This window comes from Procambarus clarkii, chromosome 16 (assembly GCF_040958095.1).
Source record: "Procambarus clarkii isolate CNS0578487 chromosome 16, FALCON_Pclarkii_2.0, whole genome shotgun sequence".
In the NCBI taxonomy this organism is placed as follows: Eukaryota; Metazoa; Arthropoda; class Malacostraca; order Decapoda; family Cambaridae; genus Procambarus; species Procambarus clarkii.
The window spans coordinates 38,455,869-38,476,443 of NC_091165.1; the positions used below are offsets into that span (position 1 = coordinate 38,455,869).

At 45.3% G+C, this 20,575-nt stretch overlaps 2 non-coding genes across 2 annotated transcripts; both read left to right on the forward strand.

Annotated features, from left to right (window-relative positions):
* The first annotated feature begins 7,623 nt into the window (after positions 1–7,623).
* LOC138365472 (5S ribosomal RNA) lies at positions 7,624–7,742 on the forward strand. Its single transcript, XR_011228827.1, has one exon. It is a non-coding gene; the product is annotated as a 5S ribosomal RNA (ribosomal RNA).
* A 12,383-nt stretch (positions 7,743–20,125) lies between these two features.
* Positions 20,126–20,244, forward strand: LOC138365473 (5S ribosomal RNA). The gene has a single exon (XR_011228828.1). It is a non-coding gene; the product is annotated as a 5S ribosomal RNA (ribosomal RNA).
* The last annotated feature ends 331 nt before the right edge of the window (positions 20,245–20,575 follow it).

Genomic DNA, 20,575 nt, shown 5'->3' on the forward strand with positions numbered 1-20,575 from the left:
ATATATATATATATATATATATTTATTTATGAAACACATTAAAACCTTGATCATTTATTCATTCATTACGTCTAGTGAAGAATTGCTTTTGTTCATTTGTATGATTAAAAATTGATAGAATATGAATTCCTCGCTTAAAGTAAAATATAAAATATATATTGGATTTATATGATTGGTTAATATTCCAAGTGATGCTGAATATCCCCTATAATTTTGTTTTGTTTGTTTGTTTGTTATGTACACATTCCAAATGAAATCAATATAAATGTTATTATTAATGTTTGAAAGTTGATTGTCTACTTGAATCTCTCTATTAAAGTGTGTGTGGCTCCGGATGGAGCCTGGTTATGGTATTTGTCGTGGTGGGTGGCAGAAGTGCTTACTTCTTCTCTGTCTTCTTTGGCAAAAGAACTGCCTGAATGTTTGGAAGAACACCTCCCTGTGCAATGGTTACGCCAGACAGAAGTTTGTTGAGTTCTTCGTCGTTGCGGATGGCCAACTGCAAGTGACGTGGGATGATACGGGTCTTCTTGTTGTCACGTGCGGCGTTACCGGCGAGCTCCAGAACTTCGGCAGCGAGGTATTCCATGACGGCTGCCAGGTAGACAGGAGCGCCAGCACCGACGCGTTCGGCGTAGTTGCCTTTACGCAGCAGACGGTGAATTCTGCCCACGGGGAACTGAAGTCCGGCCCTGCTGGAGCGAGACTTTGACTTGCCCTTCACTTTGCCTCCCTTGCCGCGTCCTGACATTGCTGCTGCTGTTGTGGGTTTGTGGTGTTTTATGCCGGCTTGCTTTCTTTGATGTCCAAAGAGCTTGGAAAGGATGTGGGAGGAAGAAGGATGGGGCGATGAAATTCTTGGAAGAGGATTTGGATGTGGAGAGAGGAGGCTTGAAAGTTCGGTGGCCTGTCCACCTTGGATTGGAGATGTTTTTTCAGTCAAAGCCTGTAGCTTAAGTTCTTCTTGGGCGGCAGGAGGCTAGTGGTGGGGCAGGGTGATGTCGTCCTGGTTCACTTGAGGTGGTCTGTCTGGCTTGGAGGAGGCGTCTTCCTTATTGAGATGGTGAGAGGTAAGTTCACTGTTGCTTGGTGGTGTCTCGGCCAGGAGGTATTCGCATGTACTTCCCGAATGTTAGCGGTGGTATTGGTGTTCCTGTCGGGTCTTCATCTTCTTCCAGGAAGGTCACTTGTCCCCTACTGAAGTCGAATTTAGGGTCGATGTATTCACTCTCCAGAGCGCAGAGGTCTACATAGCGTTCCACGGTCTCGTGGTGGACAAACGCAGGGTAAGGAATGGTGGTCTTGAGCTGGTTCATGATCCTGTTGCATTCTAAGGCAATGACCATTCTTGTGCTTCGATTGCCGTTGAAATTGCCACCGTGATTGAGGTAAAGTCCAAAGCAGGGCATTTTCTTGCTTGATTTGCTTGGGTTTAGGTCGAAGTCTGGGGCCTCATATGTGAAGGTCTCAGCCAAGGTTTCTAGGAATTCTGGTTCTGAATCTGATTCTGATTCCACTTGCTGACATTTTGGTCTCCTTTTTCCTCTCATTTTCTTCCGTCTCGGGCTGGTGGGGGCAGGTGATGAGGTTGACTTGTCTGCTGTGGTGGTAGTCTGGGTGGATGCTGTTGCCTGGGTGACTTGTGCTGGGTTCGACTCCGGTGGTGGTGGTTGCGGTATGACTGCGGTTGCTGTTGGTGTTGGAATTTCGTCTGTTTGGGTTGAAGCAGCGTTGTGATGTTGAAATAGGTCTGCTGGTATCAACATTGTAGGCAGGTTGTTCTGGGCGAGCAGCCTGTTCAGTACTCTCACGTATTTTGCGTTGTCTGTTCCCGCCTCTCTCTCAGCTACACTGATCAGGCATGGGATGAGAGTGGTGTTGGTCGAGGCCGCTGATTGGTTGACAGTCAAGTTGGTTGGCTGAGCTGCAGTCGCCTGTGTCCTGGGTCCCCATTGGGGGGTGGTCTGGCCTGGTGTGGACGTCTGTGTAGCAGGAGCAGAAGCGTTGGGAAGCACTGGAAACGATGTAGCTTGGATATTGAAGCTCGCCGGCTGATTGGTTGTTGGGTTGGCAGATGCTGTTTTATTTATTTCGTCTAGTCGTACTTGGCAGTCCATGGAGACGGCGGTGTGAGCTCCTCCACAATTGAGGCACAGTTTGGTGGTTGACCGGCAGGTTTTGAAGTGATGATCCTGGGTACAAATGCTGCATTTAACCTCTGCTTGTTGGCAGTTCTTGGTATCATGATCGTACTTGTAGCACTTAAAGCACTGGCAAATGTTGTAGTACCGTTCCTTCTTTACAGTGTCAGGTGTGATGGAAATATCCAGACATCTAAATCCATTTTCCACAGCTTGGGTAGCTGCAGCAGCTGTTGTGAAGGTGACCTTGAGAGTAGGCCTAGGGTTGTCGTTGTTCTTGATGACCTTGACTGTAGCAGCAGTCAGAGCCGGGTTTCTGGTGTTGATACTATCAAGTATGGTACCAGGGTCTTGGGTGGCGATGTAGACACTTGTGTGGCTGACGAAGATGGTTCGTTCAGCCAAGTAGCGACGGTTAGGAGTGATGATCAGGTTGGCGTTTCGTAGGGCGTCCTGGTGTTCTGGTGCAAACAGTTGCTCCAGAGCTTGCTCGCTTGAATAAAGAAGTACAGCGCCGTCAGCATCGTCACGGATGTCCAACGGGGCTGCGTTCGTGATGTCAACGATTAAGTAATGAACAATAATGACAATAATGAACAAAGTTCATTATTGTATCGCAACGCCAGCCAGCACGAGCATCATCATCATGCCACCCAAGGCATCTGGAAAGGCTGCCAAGAAGGCCGGAAAGGCCCAGAAGGCCATTGCCAAGGGCGATAAGAAAAAGAAGCGCAGGAGGAAGGAGAGCTACAGCATCTACATCTACAAAGTGCTGAAGCAGGTCCACCCCGACACTGGTATCTCTTCCAAAGCCATGTCGATCATGAACTCGTTCGTGAACGACATCTTCGAGCGCATCGCCGCCGAGGCTTCTCGCCTGGCCCACTACAACAAGCGTTCCACCATTACCAGTCGGGAGATCCAGACGGCTGTAAGGCTCCTGTTGCCCGGAGAACTGGCCAAGCACGCCGTCTCTGAGGGCACTAAGGCCGTCACCAAGTACACCTCCTCCAAGTAAACGGCTTACTTACTGCCCTGTGGTGGTGGCTTGGCCTCAAACCAACAAACTCGGCTCCATTGGAGCCACACTTTAATTTCTAAAGAGATTGTGAGTGTTAGACACCAATACTATTATAACAAAAACCTCTGTCACTGAAAGCAAATAGCTATAAAATGAGAATATTTATGAAACTGTCTGTGTGTGTTTCTCTCTCTCAGTCTCTGTCTGTCTGTCTGTCTGTCTGTCTGTCTGTCTGTCTGTCTCTGTCTCTGTCTCTGTCTCTGCATGTCTCTCTCTCTCTCTCTCTCTCTCTCTCTCTCTCTCTCTCTCTCTCTCTCTCTCTCTCTCTCTCTCTCTCTCTCTCTCTCTCTCTCTCTCTCTCTCTCTCAACACACATATAAACACTCGGTATCTTTTTTCTAGAGATTAGAGATTCATTGTTATGTTCCACATTAGGATTACTATGCAGGCCACCCTCTTAAGGTTTGAAAATGTCAAGAAAACGGTTAATTTAAAATGTCATCTCCTAACTTAACAGATTAAGCCAGAGGACCAAAAACAGAATAAAACAGGACAGGACAGTATGTCACTTATACAAGCTGCTTTTATTTCTAGTACAGTATGACAATTTTTTTTTTTTTTTTTTTTTTGGAGGGGGGGGGGGGGGGGAGGATCCTTGGCAGTGCATAAGAATGAAAAGCGACGGCGTTTTGTTTGTAAGAGGACAGGTTGTACTACAAATGACTTGATTTATTGATATCACGTGTACAGTGTATGTATGACACCTAAATTATTGTATTTATTTATTTATTATATGTATAGATGAAGGTTAATTCATATGACTGATGCTAGGAATGTCTGAAATCTCCTTAGAAGGATATTTTGGCCCTGAGAAGGGCCGAGTTTGGTGTATACTAGGGTGGTCGTTTTAGCTTATGCACGCTCTCCACGGATACGGCGAGCAAGCTGAATGTCCTTTGGCATGATGGTGACACGCTTGGCGTGGATGGCACAGAGGTTAGTGTCCTCGAAGAGACCGACCAGGTAAGCCTCGGATGCCTCCTGTAAAGCCATGACGGCAGACGACTGGAAGCGAAGATCGGTCTTGAAGTCCTGGGCAATCTCGCGCACCAGACGCTGGAAGGGAAGTTTCCTGATGAGCAACTCTGTGCTCTTCTGGTAACGACGGATCTCACGCAGGGCGACCGTTCCGGGCCTGTAACGGTGAGGCTTCTTCACGCCCCCTGTGGCAGGAGCAGACTTGCGTGCTGCCTTGGTGGCCAGCTGCTTACGAGGAGCCTTGCCTCCCGTGGACTTGCGAGCAGTCTGCTTGGTGCGAGCCATGGTGAACAACTGTGGTTTGTGATGGCCGGCGCCGAAAAATTTTTGCTTATATACGCCGTCTCGAGGCGCTTGCTCGAGCGCCATTGGCTGCTCGACTCGCCTACGTCACCCCGTTGCCCCTCCCCTCCTTCCTCTGGCTGCAGCCAACAGGCAGCTCACCTCAAACACTATTATCGCTGATTTTGCTCTATTTTTTGGATTTGTGCAAAAGTCATTTCACAGAGACGTGAAACAGACGAGTAGGCAACTGCAGTTTTGAAAGCGTTGTGAGAAAGCCGTGTTTCTGCTCGAGTACAAGCATAAAGTAAGGACAGGCAGGAGTTAGGAGTTGCCATGCTACAAGTACGTCCGCTTGACGGGATATAGTCTGGGGAAATCGTGCCGAAATTTTATTATTCACACAACTTCAACACCATGACTGGACGCGGCAAGGGAGGCAAGGGACTCGGAAAGGGTGGCGCCAAGCGTCATCGTAAGGTGCTACGTGACAACATCCAGGGCATCACCAAGCCCGCTATTCGTCGCTTAGCTCGTCGTGGCGGCGTGAAGCGTATTTCGGGTCTCATCTACGAAGAGACCCGTGGCGTCCTGAAGGTGTTCCTCGAGAACGTCATCCGTGATGCTGTAACCTACACGGAACACGCCAAGAGGAAGACCGTCACTGCCATGGACGTGGTGTACGCTCTGAAGCGCCAGGGTCGTACCCTCTACGGATTCGGCGGATAAGAGCTTGGCTAATCCATCGATTCCACCCACCACCACCTCAAAACGGGACCTAATTAGGTCCCTATACTTTTTTACTGAAGGGCTTAATAGACGATAACATAAATTGTTTTGATATCAGCTAGCACATTGGGTCTTATGAAATCTATTTTTTATCCTCGCATGCTTAAAGGGACTCTGATTGGGGAGGGAGGGGTGGGGGGGGGGGAAGGTTTGTTCCGTTATATACTAGCAGAGCAGGATCATTGGTGGTGGGGGGGGGGGGTGAAGAGAGAGAGAGAGAGAGAGAGAGAGAGAGAGAGAGAGAGAGAGAGAGATCTTTCCCAACTCTTCCTTTTTACATGAGTGAGCTACCCGTTTTATTCATTTTATCCTTCTCAGAGCTGTTTTGATAGTATCCAAATGATGGTAAATGAAAAGGGAGGACACGAATATCTACCCAGAATTCAGGACTGGCAATCGATATGCATGTTTGAGTGCGAATCTTTTTCTCTCTCAACTTAGGTATACGTTTATGTCGTACCTAAAAGCGAGAACCACACTATTGGGACAAGTATGCAAGGCCCAATTTTCCTAACAAGCACAGTTAATTTTGTTATTTTCGAACATTTCTTTCCAAATTGGTTTATGCAATTAACAGTATTATATTAAGATCATGAATTGCTGGGTTAGGTTAGGTTAGGTTAGGTTAGCTTAGCTTAGGTTAGGTTAGGTTAGCTTAGCTTGGGTTAGCATAGGTTTGATTACATTTCTATGTTAGATTTAACTCAAATTCAAAACAATTGCAGTCATTCGGCTTGTTAGTCAACTTGCCTCTAATAGGGGCAATTTGTCTAACAAGACTATTTAGTTTTGTGTGCATATATATATATATATATATATATATATATATATATATATATATATATATATATATATATATATATATATATATATATATTATAGCTTCAAGACTCCGAACCAATATAGAAGCATCAAGAGGAAGTGCTTGTGTTATGGGCCAATAGGCCTTCTGCAGTTACTTCCATTCTTATGTTTTTATTCCCATTGGTTCGTGTTTTATCTTGTGTAAATGTCAATCACCTCACCCAAAACTTTGGTACCATATCACCTCACCCATGTATGTGTGTATATATATATATATATATATATACATATATATATATATATATATAATATACAGAGTAAATCTACCCCAAAAGTAATGATTTATTTGTCTACAAAACTAAACTCTTTTTGGAATCATATGAGGCCCCTCCACTGAGGGGGGAGGCCTGGATGTTTATTGTCATGTGTATTCATGCTGCTTGCATGTCGTCGTTTATTTTGCCTTTGTTGTTTTCTTGACAGCTTTCTTTGCCTTGGGTGGTTTGGGAGATTTTGAAGCTCTCTTTATTTTGGGCTTTTTGTTCCCAACAACAAGCTGCTGCTGCTGCTTCTTTTTCAAGGCTGTAGGTGGTTTGTTGCTTGTGGCGGCTTTCTTGGGAGTTACCACGGCCTTCTTTGCTGCTGTAGATGGTTTCTTGGTTGTGGTGGCTTTCTTGGGAGTTAGAACGGCCCTCTTCTCTGCTACGGCCAGCTTGAATGATCCACTAGCTCCACTTCCCTTGGTCTGAACAAGAATGCCGTCAGCCACTGCTTTCTTGAGAAATCTTCGGATGTAAATGGCGATCTTGGCAGCCTCGACTTTGTTGTTGGCAACAACGTACTTCTTGATTGCTTGTAGAGACGAGCCCTTACGGTCTTTGAGTGCTGCGACCGCGGCTAGAACCATTTGACTAGTTTTCGGGTGAGCAACCTGGACGCGAGGTTTCCTGGTGGTGGCCACCACAGCAGCAGCAGCCGCAGCCTTCTTGGTAGGCTTTGCTTCTACCATGATGATGATGAGATAACCAAGGTGATGAGAGACGCTCAGACAGTCACGGGGGAATGATGCTGCCGCCGCTTGAGCCGAACCTATTTATGTGCCGGCACGGTACAGAAGCTGCAACCTGGCAACTCGTCCACCAATCACGACGGTTGGTTTTACGGCTCCGAAACCTGGATCCCATATCTTCTCTAAAATAGAAGCATTTGTTCATGTTCTTTGTAAAAGTATCATAAAGCAGGACAGATGAGACAAATATCATAAAAACTGAAGAGCAGATGAGCACACACATGTATGTATTACAAAAGAAAATCCACAAATTCATTAGAAATTGGCAGGGTAGGCTGAGGAAGTAGGTAGATGTAAAATGTCTGTAAATGGCGAAAGAACATAAACCCAAGACTGAATAAACGATGTTAAATATCCATGCCAAGGAGACAAAAATATGTTAGGATACAATTACCATTAAGACACCACAAGAAGGTCCGTATCCTGCCGTGATGACTAAAAAGAGTTGGTTATTAGCCACAATGTGTAGGCAGTCTCATGCCAACGGCCATACCACGTTGAGAACACCGCTTCTCGTCCGATCAGCGAAGTTAAGCAACGTTGGGTTTGGTTAGTACTTGGATGGGTGACCGCCTGGGAACACCAAATGCTGTTGGCAATAATGTTTTTTGTTTTGTTTTGTTTTGTTTCGTTTGTTTTTGTTTGAATGGCTGGCTGGCTGGCTGGCTGGCTGGCTGGCTCCACGGGAAATTCACGGAGTTGTGTGGAATAAGGCCTGGTAAAATGAATTAATATGTATGTCATGTTTAAAACAAACTCGCTTAATATAGTGTGTGAGGCTTTATACAAAAACAAACAACCAAAACAAAACATGTTGTATATATATATATATATATATATATATATATATATATATATATATATATGTATATATATATATATATATATATATATATATATATATATATATATATATATATATATATATATATATATATATATATATAGCTTAATCCGGGTTTGAACTCGCAACTCCAAGAATACGCATCACTTATATACACTTTACCACTGGACCACTGCAGGACACTTGATGCTGAGGTATCAATTTAATGACGTAAATGCCATTTCCACAAATAAATGATAATTTAAAAGTATTTGTATGTACAAATCTTTTCTGTTTAAAAGGCTACAATATAAGTTACTGATATAATTTGTGTTAATGTTTCTATACCCACAGGAAGGCATGTTTTTGCTTATATGTAAGGGGTACGGAGAAGGAATCCACAGACCATCATTCCCCTTCCCCCCCCCCCTCCCACCTACTACCACCACCACCACCACCACCACCACCACTACTCACCACCAATCACCACCAATCACCACCAATCACCACCACCACCAATCACCACCACCACACCTAACCGAAAACCCCCTAACACATCAACCCTCCCCCCAATCAACAGGCGAAATAATAACCCTCAAATGCCTGCCTGCCTGCCAGCCAGCCAATACTAACGGTCTTCTCAGAAAGAAAATCTCTTTGTATCTGTATTACTTGATGAAATGTATGATTCTAATAATGAAAATAAATTGTTATGTCGGTTGTATGAGCATAATGACCAATATGCACATGATATGAATGAATTAAATAGTGTAGTTTTAAGTAATTAGGTTGTAGACACATTAAGCGGATATGATATTTGACGCGTCCAGAACTGGTGATTTTTGGTTTAGTTTTAAATGCACCACCACCACCACCATTGCTTCCCCAGAGCCTAATTAAGGACCGGTAAAAGGAGTCAATATGTATGTCATCTATAAAACCAAAGAATGAATAAAAACACACACACACACACCTACATAATAGTACTAGGAAGATTGTATGGCATAAAAAAAAAAAAGTACTCCCATTGGGTCGTTTGAACTCGCGACTTCCAAAACACCAGCCACACACCTTACCACCCAGCCACCATAGAGTTGGTATAATTGTGCAACTTTAGTTATAAAACTAAAGTTCTTATTGTCTCAAATCTTATTGTCTGTTCTATGAAAAGGCATGATGTAAATTATGTATTTTTTGAATGATTGAATTGTAGGCACATTAAGCGGATTCGATATTTGATATATCCAGAAAAGGTGATTTCTGTTCAGTTTTAAAATGCATCACCGTTAACGCTAAAGGACTGGTAAAACGACTCGATGTTTGTCATTTTTAAAATAAACACTAAAACTAGGCCCTTAACATATATAATGTTTGAATATAAATTGAATGCATATAAATACAAAGTGGGAGTGGCTGGCTGGCTGGCTGGCTGGCTGCCTGGCTGCCTGCCTGCCTGGCTGGCTGGCTGGCTGGCTGGCTGGCTGGCTGCCTGCCTGCCTGCCTGCCTGCCTGCCTGCCTGCCTGCCTGCCTGCCTGCCTGCCAGCCTGCCTGCCTGCCTGCCTGCCTGCCTGCCTGCCTGCCTGCCTGCCTGCCTGGCTGGCTGGCTGGCTGGCTGCCCGCCCGCCCGCCCGCCCGCCCGCCTGCCCGCCTGCTTGCCTTGCCTTGCCTTGCCTTGCCTGTCCTGTCCTGTTATTGCCTTGCCTTGCCTTGCCTTGCCTTGCCTTGCCTTGCCTTGCCTTGCCCTGCCCTGCCTTGGCTGCAGCTGGCTGGCTGGCCGTAAATCAACTCTTAACAACACCACACCACACCACACCATCACTCATCACCCATCACCCACCACCGGCCCCAGTCTCCCAGCCTCTCTTATATACCCGAGCAGGCCCTTTAAATTATTTGAATTGTTGCACTTCGGCCAATGGCACGATCGCTGCTGCTCAAACATATTCTGGTTCACAAGTATTATAATATATTATATTATATTATATTATATTATATATATATATATATATATATATATATATATATATATATATATATATATATATATATATATATATATATATATATATATATATTTATTCATGAAACACATTAAAACCTTGATCATTTATTCATTCATTACGTCTAGTGAAGAATTGCTTTTGTTCATTTGTATGATTAAAAATTGATAGAATATGAATTCCTCGCTTAAAGTAAAATATAAAATATATATTGGATTTATATGATTGGTTAATATTCCAAGTGATGCTGAATATCCCCTATAATTTTGTTTTGTTTGTTTGTTATGTACACATTCCAAATGAAATCAATATAAATGTTATTATTAATGTTTGAAAGTTGATTGTCTACTTGAATCTCTCTATTAAAGTGTGTGTGGCTCCGGATGGAGCCTGGTTATGGTATTTGTCGTGGTGGGTGGCAGAAGTGCTTACTTCTTCTCTGTCTTCTTTGGCAAAAGAACTGCCTGAATGTTTGGAAGAACACCTCCCTGTGCAATGGTTACGCCAGACAGAAGTTTGTTGAGTTCTTCGTCGTTGCGGATGGCCAACTGCAAGTGACGTGGGATGATACGGGTCTTCTTGTTGTCACGTGCGGCGTTACCGGCGAGCTCCAGAACTTCGGCAGCGAGGTATTCCATGACGGCTGCCAGGTAGACAGGAGCGCCAGCACCGACGCGTTCGGCGTAGTTGCCTTTACGCAGCAGACGGTGAATTCTGCCCACGGGGAACTGAAGTCCGGCCCTGCTGGAGCGAGACTTTGACTTGCCCTTCACTTTGCCTCCCTTGCCGCGTCCTGACATTGCTGCTGCTGTTGTGGGTTTGTGGTGTTTTATGCCGGCTTGCTTGCTTTGATGTCCATAGGGAATGGAAAGGATGGGGGAGGTAGAGGGATGGGGAGATGAAATTCAGGAAGAGGATGCGGGTGTAGAGAGAGAGGAGGTTTGAAAGTTCGGTGGCCTGTCCACCATGGGTTGACATTTTTGTATGTGTTGTTTGTTTGCGTGTGTGTTATGTTGGGTTGTCAGTACATTGGCTGGGGGGGCTAGTGTTTGTGACCTTGTTGGTGTCCTAAAGCACTAGAGCCGATGGAGTTGGCTGAAGGAGGCTAATCTTAGAAACATCAGGGTAGTTACACTTCTGACGCCACGACAAATGGTTTTTTGGTTTTATATTTTTTTTGTAGGTGTTTTATTTATATATATTTTTTTTTATTTTTTTTTTTTTTTTATTTTTTTTTTTATTTATTTATTTATTTATTTATATTTTTTTTTTTTTTTTTTTTTTTATATTTATTATTTTTTTTTCTTTCTTTCTTTATTCTTCATATGGTGTAGATTGGGTCCGGGATGGGCCACTCATCTGGATCGTCTGGCAGACCGCTTAGTATCTGAGGGCTTGGGAAGGCCTCATCATGGATATGTCTGATCACTTTTTGTTGGAGAGTGATTCTTCTGGTTCTGTGTGGTGGTTCGTGGATCTCGTAGTCGCTGGTGGTGTTTTCTGCTACGAAGGGATCTTCTGGGTCTGGGACATACATGTTCTTCATACGGTACAGCTGTCTTCTGGCCAGGTAGCTGAGCCTAATGTTCATTGGCTTCATGTTGAGCGTCTCATGGATCAGGTCGGTTCTCACCCTGTCCCTCAGAGTCAGGCCCTCTGCAAAGCGAAGTGCTTTGTTTTGTACTCGTTGAATCTTCAACATGTTGGATTTGTTGGTGAGGTTCAGGGGAACGTATGGGTATTCCAAGCTAGGCCTTATGATCATTCTGTACAGGTGGAGCTTGATGTGGGATGGGGCTTGGTTGAAACGGAAGAGCCTCGCCAGTGAGCCCCGGGCCATCGCTGTCTTCTGGGATACGTACTGGGAGGAGTTGAGTAGCCTGTTGAAGTTGTAACCGAGCACTGTGTTGGAGTTTGAGATGGCTATGGGTTCACCCCTGATTCTTATTCCCCCCTCATTTTCAATTGAGAAGGCCATACAGCCGACAGTGCTTATTTGAATCTTTTCTGGGTTAGTGGTGATCCTCCATTTCCTTTCCCAGTTAGCAGTCCTTGCTAGTTCTACGTTTGCCTTACGGGTTGCAGTTGCGTGTTTGGCCGCTTGGCTGCTAGGGTTAGATGTTATTACGTGTGTTACGTCGTCCGCAAATTGCACGATAATGGTGTCCCTATACTCTGGTTGGGGCAGGTCGTTTACAAAGATGTTGAAGAGAACCGGGCTCAAGCATGATCCTTGGGGGACTCCAGCTGTTGGGGTGAAGGCTGCGGCCTCGTTTGCCTTGAAGCTGGGGGTAACTTGCCTATTCTTAAGGAAATTACTGATCAGCCTGAGGAGGGTCCAGTTTTGCGCTGGTAAGTCTGCTAATTTGTACACCAGACCATCGTGCCACAGGCTGTCGAAGGCCTTGTGTACGTCCCTCGTCGCAATCAAGGCTACCTGTTTTTGCTTGCGAATTGAGCTTAAGGCGTCGTAGATGATGTTAATTGCGTGCTGGGTTGATCTATGTGCTCGAAAGCCAAACTGCTTTTCTGTGAAGAGGTTGTTGTACTCCATGTAGTAGTTAAGGCGGTTTGACATGATTTTTTCAAAGCACTTGCCTATTGAGTCTAAGAGGGAGATTGGTCGGTAGTTGCCAGGTTGGTGGGGGTCTTTCTTGGGTTTGGGAATGAATATCATCTTGGCTGACTTGAATGCTACAGGAATGTGACCCGATGCCAGCATAGCGTTGAATAGGTTGAGTATGGATTGCATAAGATTGCCTGGTAGAAGTTTGATCTGCAGCGCTTTGATCCCTGATGGTCCTGGGGCCTTATCTCTGGTGTTTTTGATGACTCCTCTCATCTCTAGCATAGTTATGGGTCTTGTTCCCGCAGATCGAGCTTCGTGTTATATACCCCGCTCAGGATCAAGGGAGTCCGCCACTGACCAATCAGCGCGCTCCGCCACGCGACCCGCTCTGAGCTGAGTCGCGAGCGGGATATAAAAGGAAAGCTCGACTCGCGCAAAAGTTCATTATTGTATCGCAACGCCAGCCAGCACGAGCATCATCATGCCACCCAAGGCATCTGGAAAGGCTGCCAAGAAGGCCGGAAAGGCCCAGAAGGCCATTGCCAAGGGCGATAAGAAAAAGAAGCGCAGGAGGAAGGAGAGCTACAGCATCTACATCTACAAAGTGCTGAAGCAGGTCCACCCCGACACTGGTATCTCTTCCAAAGCCATGTCGATCATGAACTCGTTCGTGAACGACATCTTCGAGCGCATCGCCGCCGAGGCTTCTCGCCTGGCCCACTACAACAAGCGTTCCACCATTACCAGTCGGGAGATCCAGACGGCTGTAAGGCTCCTGTTGCCCGGAGAACTGGCCAAGCACGCCGTCTCTGAGGGCACTAAGGCCGTCACCAAGTACACCTCCTCCAAGTAAACGGCTTACTTACTGCCCTGTGGTGGTGGCTTGGCCTCAAACCAACAAACTCGGCTCCATTGGAGCCACACTTTAATTTCTAAAGAGATTGTGAGTGTTAGACACCAATACTATTATAACAAAAACCTCTGTCACTGAAAGCAAATAGCTATAAAATGAGAATATTTATGAAACTGTCTGTGTGTGTTTCTCTCTCTCAGTCTCTGTCTGTCTGTCTGTCTGTCTGTCTGTCTGTCTGTCTCTGTCTCTGCATGTCTCTCTCTCTCTCTCTCTCTCTCTCTCTCTCTCTCTCTCTCTCTCTCTCTCTCTCTCTCTCTCTCTCTCTCTCTCTCTCTCTCTCTCTCTCTCTCTCTCTCTCTCTCAACACACATATAAACACTCGGTATCTTTTTTCTAGAGATTAGAGATTCATTGTTATGTTCCACATTAGGATTACTATGCAGGCCACCCTCTTAAGGTTTGAAAATGTCAAGAAAACGGTTAATTTAAAATGTCATCTCCTAACTTAACAGATTAAGCCAGAGGACCAAAAACAGAATAAAACAGGACAGGACAGTATGTCACTTATACAAGCTGCTTTTATTTCTAGTACAGTATGACAATTTTTTTTTTTTTTTTTTGGAGGGGGGGGGGGGGGGGAGGATCCTTGGCAGTGCATAAGAATGAAAAGCGACGGCGTTTTGTTTGTAAGAGGACAGGTTGTACTACAAATGACTTGATTTATTGATATCACGTGTACAGTGTATGTATGACACCTAAATTATTGTATTTATTTATTTATTATATGTATAGATGAAGGTTAATTCATATGACTGATGCTAGGAATGTCTGAAATCTCCTTAGAAGGATATTTTGGCCCTGAGAAGGGCCGAGTTTGGTGTATACTAGGGTGGTCGTTTTAGCTTATGCACGCTCTCCACGGATACGGCGAGCAAGCTGAATGTCCTTTGGCATGATGGTGACACGCTTGGCGTGGATGGCACAGAGGTTAGTGTCCTCGAAGAGACCGACCAGGTAAGCCTCGGATGCCTCCTGTAAAGCCATGACGGCAGACGACTGGAAGCGAAGATCGGTCTTGAAGTCCTGGGCAATCTCGCGCACCAGACGCTGGAAGGGAAGTTTCCTGATGAGCAACTCTGTGCTCTTCTGGTAACGACGGATCTCACGCAGGGCGACCGTTCCGGGCCTGTAACGGTGAGGCTTCTTCACGCCCCCTGTGGCAGGAGCAGACTTGCGTGCTGCCTTGGTGGCCAGCTGCTTACGAGGAGCCTTGCCTCCCGTGGACTTGCGAGCAGTCTGCTTGGTGCGAGCCATGGTGAACAACTGTGGTTTGTGATGGCCGGATTAAAAAGTCCATAGAGCTGGCAAGTAGGGGATGGAAGAACGGGGCGAGGCTGCAGAAATCTTGAGCAAGGATCCTGGGATGAGGTGAAGAGGGGAGATGAAAGATCGGTGGCCCAACCACCGTGGATTTGAGCTTGATCAGATGAAAGTAGAATTGAGTGGGGTGTCATTTGCAATACACACAGAGGCCGGGAACGCAAGCAGCTGGCAGTGGAGGTTTGATGTCAGATGATGTTAAGTCAGTTCGTTAGGAGTCTTCTTTCTTGTTGATTTCACCAAACCTTGATCTTTGTTATTTTTTTTGGGCTTGTCGGTCTTGGTGGTCACGGTTCGTGTTGATGCTTGAAGGTGATCTTTCCTTGGGGGTGATGGTGTACCGACAGATACGTCCTCATCCGATTCATCAGATGAGTGAGGAGCAGGGGTGTTGACACGCTGGGGTAGATTTCTTGAAGGTTGGGTTCTTGAGGGTTGATGTCGTGAAGGTAGAGTTCTCGGAGGGTGTGTAACAGCGGTAGGTACTGCAGCAGAAGGTGCTGCATAGTCGGTACCCTCTATAGGGTCACACCAAGGGTCGATAGCAGCGAAATTCGCCACTGAGACGGGTGAAGGGACAGCAGCAGCTGGAGAAGCGTGTGGAGCAGGAGCTGACAGTATGTCAGAAAGCGTGGCTGCGTTCACAGTGATGTCATGGTTGGTAACGGGAACTGATGCAGAAGTGGGGGTCACATGAGGCAGAGTCTTGTGAGCTGTAGGTACCCGAACAGGGTCTGAGGGCTGCATTGCAGTGGCGGAATCGTCGTCGTCGGATGTAGAGTCAGCATCCTCCTCTACAGGGTCAGTTGTTGGAGATGAACGCGGAGCGTTGAAAACTTCCTCAGGAACAATGAAGGTAGGGAGACCGTTCGCCTTATACAGAATTTTCAGAAGCCTCACAAATTCTCGGGGGTTATTGCCAGCAGTAATTCTGGCTGTTGATATCAGAGCTTTTACTGTGCTCTGCCCAATTAGCTTTGTCTTTGGTTGGGCCGGTGGCGATGGCTGGCTCGACGAATCGCTGGTTGGCGTTTGGGAGCTGGCTCCCCATTGGCTGGTAGTAGCAGTGGGACGTCCTCCCGGGAGCTCCGGGAAGATGGCGGCTTGGGCGTTGAAACCTGAAGTAGAGGTGGTCGCTGATTGGCTTGTTGCTTCAGAGGTACTGGCTCCGGTTGAAGATGTGGATTTCTCCATGTTTTTAATAGCGTTTTGTCTGTGAGGACAATGTATGGAGATTGCTGGATGATCGCCTTTGCACAGCAAGCAGCATAGTGTTTCAGACTTGCAGATGGAGTAATGGTGGTCAGCTGAGCAGAGGCTACACTTCTGAATCCGCTGGGTACATTTGCTGGTGGAGTGGGTGTACTCGTAGCATCGGAGGCACTGGTTGACGATGTGAAAACGTTCCATCTTCACACGGAAAGGCGGAATGTGAATTCCAAAGCTGTAAACTCCATTTCTGGTAGCCATAGTAGCCGAAGCTACCGTCTCGAAGGTCAGCTTCAGGGAGCGACTTGAATTGAAGAATTGAGCTTGGTGAAGCCGTAGGTCCGGGTTTGATGCCTTGAAGTCGTGCATAAACGCACTATCATCAGCGTCATCTTGTTCCACGATCCATTGACTGAGATCGTGAATAACGACAGAGTGTTCAGCCAGGTACTGGCGTGGGAAGTTGAGACGAAGGTGTTGGTTGGAGAAGTTAGCGCTGTAAGACAGAAGTTTGTCGACTTCCTCCTCACTATAAAAGAAGAAAAGGATGTCCGTGCCTTCCTGCTTGATGTCGTTGGGTGTTACTCCTGCAACGTCTTTAAAGAGCTTCAGGAGAGATGTCTTGGAGAATGGATGTTCGTTGAGGGGCGTACCCCTGATCTTGAAGCGTTTGTGACGCATAATGAGCTTCCTGGAGGCCGATGGATCTCTCTCAAAGACTACACGTCACTGAAGATGGCCTCCCGTCTCTACCCGGCATAAAATACCAAGTTAGGAGTGGGGTCTGACCATCTAGAGAGACGCAAGTCTGCTGCCAATTGTTTATCCACCCTGCAGTACTGGGTGCGAGAGAGAAGAGCTGGAGCAACGCGAGCACGTCCGACCGCGACGGTTGCTAGTTGCTGAGTCTCCTCGTGATCGTGATCTGATGGCCGGCGCCGAAAAATTTTTGCTTATATACGCCGTCTCGAGGCGCTTGCTCGAGCGCCATTGGCTGCTCGACTCGCCTACGTCACCCCGTTGCCCCTCCCCTCCTTCCTCTGGCTGCAGCCAACAGGCAGCTCACCTCAAACACTATTATCGCTGATTTTGCTCTATTTTTTGGATTTGTGCAAAAGTCATTTCACAGAGACGTGAAACAGACGAGTAGGCAACTGCAGTTTTGAAAGCGTTGTGAGAAAGCCGTGTTTCTGCTCGAGTACAAGCATAAAGTAAGGACAGGCAGGAGTTAGGAGTTGCCATGCTACAAGTACGTCCGCTTGACGGGATATAGTCTGGGGAAATCGTGCCGAAATTTTATTATTCACACAACTTCAACACCATGACTGGACGCGGCAAGGGAGGCAAGGGACTCGGAAAGGGTGGCGCCAAGCGTCATCGTAAGGTGCTACGTGACAACATCCAGGGCATCACCAAGCCCGCTATTCGTCGCTTAGCTCGTCGTGGCGGCGTGAAGCGTATTTCGGGTCTCATCTACGAAGAGACCCGTGGCGTCCTGAAGGTGTTCCTCGAGAACGTCATCCGTGATGCTGTAACCTACACGGAACACGCCAAGAGGAAGACCGTCACTGCCATGGACGTGGTGTACGCTCTGAAGCGCCAGGGTCGTACCCTCTACGGATTCGGCGGATAAGAGCTTGGCTAATCCATCGATTCCACCCACCACCACCTCAAAACGGGACCTAATTAGGTCCCTATACTTTTTTACTGAAGGGCTTAATAGACGATAACATAAATTGTTTTGATATCAGCTAGCACATTGGGTCTTATGAAATCTATTTTTTATCCTCGCATGCTTAAAGGGACTCTGATTGGGGAGGGAGGGGTGGGGGGGGGGAAGGTTTGTTCCGTTATATACTAGCAGAGCAGGATCATTGGTGGTGGTGGGGGGGGGGTGAGGGAGAGAGAGAGAGAGAGAGAGAGAGAGAGAGAGAGAGAGATCTTTCCCAACTCTTCCTTTTTACATGAGTGAGCTACCCGTTTTATTCATTTTATCCTTCTCAGAGCTGTTTTGATAGTATCCAAATGATGGTAAATGAAAAGGGAGGACACGAATATCTACCCAGAATTCAGGACTGGCAATCGATATGCATGTTTGAGTGCGAATCTTTTTCTCTCTCAACTTAGGTATACGTTTATGTCGTACCTAAAAGCGAGAACCACACTATTGGGACAAGTATGCAAGGCCCAATTTTCCTAACAAGCACAGTTAATTTTGTTATTTTCGAACATTTCTTTCCAAATTGGTTTATCCAATTAACAGTATTATATTAAGATCATGAATTGCTGGGTTAGGTTAGGTTAGGTTAGCTTAGCTTAGGTTAGGTTAGGTTAGGTTAGCTTAGCTTAGCTTGGGTTAGCTTAGGTTAGGTTAGGTTAGCTTAGCTTGGGTTAGCATAGGTTAGGTTAGGTTTGATTACATTTCTATGTTAGATTTAACTCAAATTCAAAACAATTGCAGTCATTCGGCTTGTTAGTCAACTTGCCTCTAATAGGGGCAATTTGTCTAACAAGACTATTTAGTTTTGTGTGCATATATATATATATATATATATATATATATATATATATATATATATATATATATATATATATATATATATATATATATATATATATATATATTATAGCTTCAAGACTCCGAACCAATATAGAAGCATCAAGAGGAAGTGCTTGTGTTATGGGCCAATAGGCCTTCTGCAGTTACTTCCATTCTTATGTTTTTATTCCCATTGGTTCGTGTTTTATCTTGTGTAAATGTCAATCACCTCACCCAAAACTTTGGTACCATATCACCTCACCCATGTATGTGTATATATATATATATATATATATATATATATATATATATATATATATATATATATATATATATATATATATATATATATATATATATATATATAATATACAGAGTAAATCTACCCCAAAAGTAATGATTTATTTGTCTACAAAACTAAACTCTTTTTGGAATCATATGAGGCCCCTCCACTGAGGGGGGAGGCCTGGATGTTTATTGTCATGTGTATTCATGCTGCTTGCATGTCGTCGTTTATTTTGCCTTTGTTGTTTTCTTGACAGCTTTCTTTGCCTTGGGTGGTTTGGGAGATTTTGAAGCTCTCTTTATTTTGGGCTTTTTGTTCCCAACAACAAGCTGCTGCTGCTGCTTCTTTTTCAAGGCTGTAGGTGGTTTGTTGCTTGTGGCGGCTTTCTTGGGAGTTACCACGGCCTTCTTTGCTGCTGTAGATGGTTTCTTGGTTGTGGTGGCTTTCTTGGGAGTTAGAACGGCCCTCTTCTCTGCTACGGCCAGCTTGAATGATCCACTAGCTCCACTTCCCTTGGTCTGAACAAGAATGCCGTCAGCCACTGCTTTCTTGAGAAATCTTCGGATGTAAATGGCGATCTTGGCAGCCTCGACTTTGTTGTTGGCAACAACGTACTTCTTGATTGCTTGTAGAGACGAGCCCTTACGGTCTTTGAGTGCTGCGACCGCGGCTAGAACCATTTGACTAGTTTTCGGGTGAGCAACCTGGACGCGAGGTTTCCTGGTGGTGGCCACCACAGCAGCAGCAGCCGCAGCCTTCTTGGTAGGCTTTGCTTCTACCATGATGATGATGAGATAACCAAGGTGATGAGAGACGCTCAGACAGTCACGGGGGAATGATGCTGCCGCCGCTTGAGCCGAACCTATTTATGTGCCGGCACGGTACAGAAGCTGCAACCTGGCAACTCGTCCACCAATCACGACGGTTGGTTTTACGGCTCCGAAACCTGGATCCCATATCTTCTCTAAAATAGAAGCATTTGTTCATGTTCTTTGTAAAAGTATCATAAAGCAGGACAGATGAGACAAATATCATAAAAACTGAAGAGCAGATGAGCACACACATGTATGTATTACAAAAGAAAATCCACAAATTCATTAGAAATTGGCAGGGTAGGCTGAGGAAGTAGGTAGATGTAAAATGTCTGTAAATGGCGAAAGAACATAAACCCAAGACTGAATAAACGATGTTAAATATCCATGCCAAGGAGACAAAAATATGTTAGGATACAATTACCATTAAGACACCACAAGAAGGTCCGTATCCTGCCGTGATGACTAAAAAGAGTTGGTTATTAGCCACAATGTGTAGGCAGTCTCATGCCAACGGCCATACCACGTTGAGAACACCGCTTCTCGTCCGATCAGCGAAGTTAAGCAACGTTGGGTTTGGTTAGTACTTGGATGGGTGACCGCCTGGGAACACCAAATGCTGTTGGCAATAATGTTTTTTGTTTTGTTTTGTTTTGTTTCGTTTGTTTTTGTTTGAATGGCTGGCTGGCTGGCTGGCTGGCTGGCTGGCTCCACGGGAAATTCACGGAGTTGTGTGGAATAAGGCCTGGTAAAATGAATTAATATGTATGTCATGTTTAAAACAAACTCGCTTAATATAGTGTGTGAGGCTTTATACAAAAACAAACAACCAAAACAAAACATGTTGTATATATATATATATATATATATATATATATATATATGTATATATATATATATATATATATATATATATATATATATATATATATATATATATATATATATATAGCTTAATC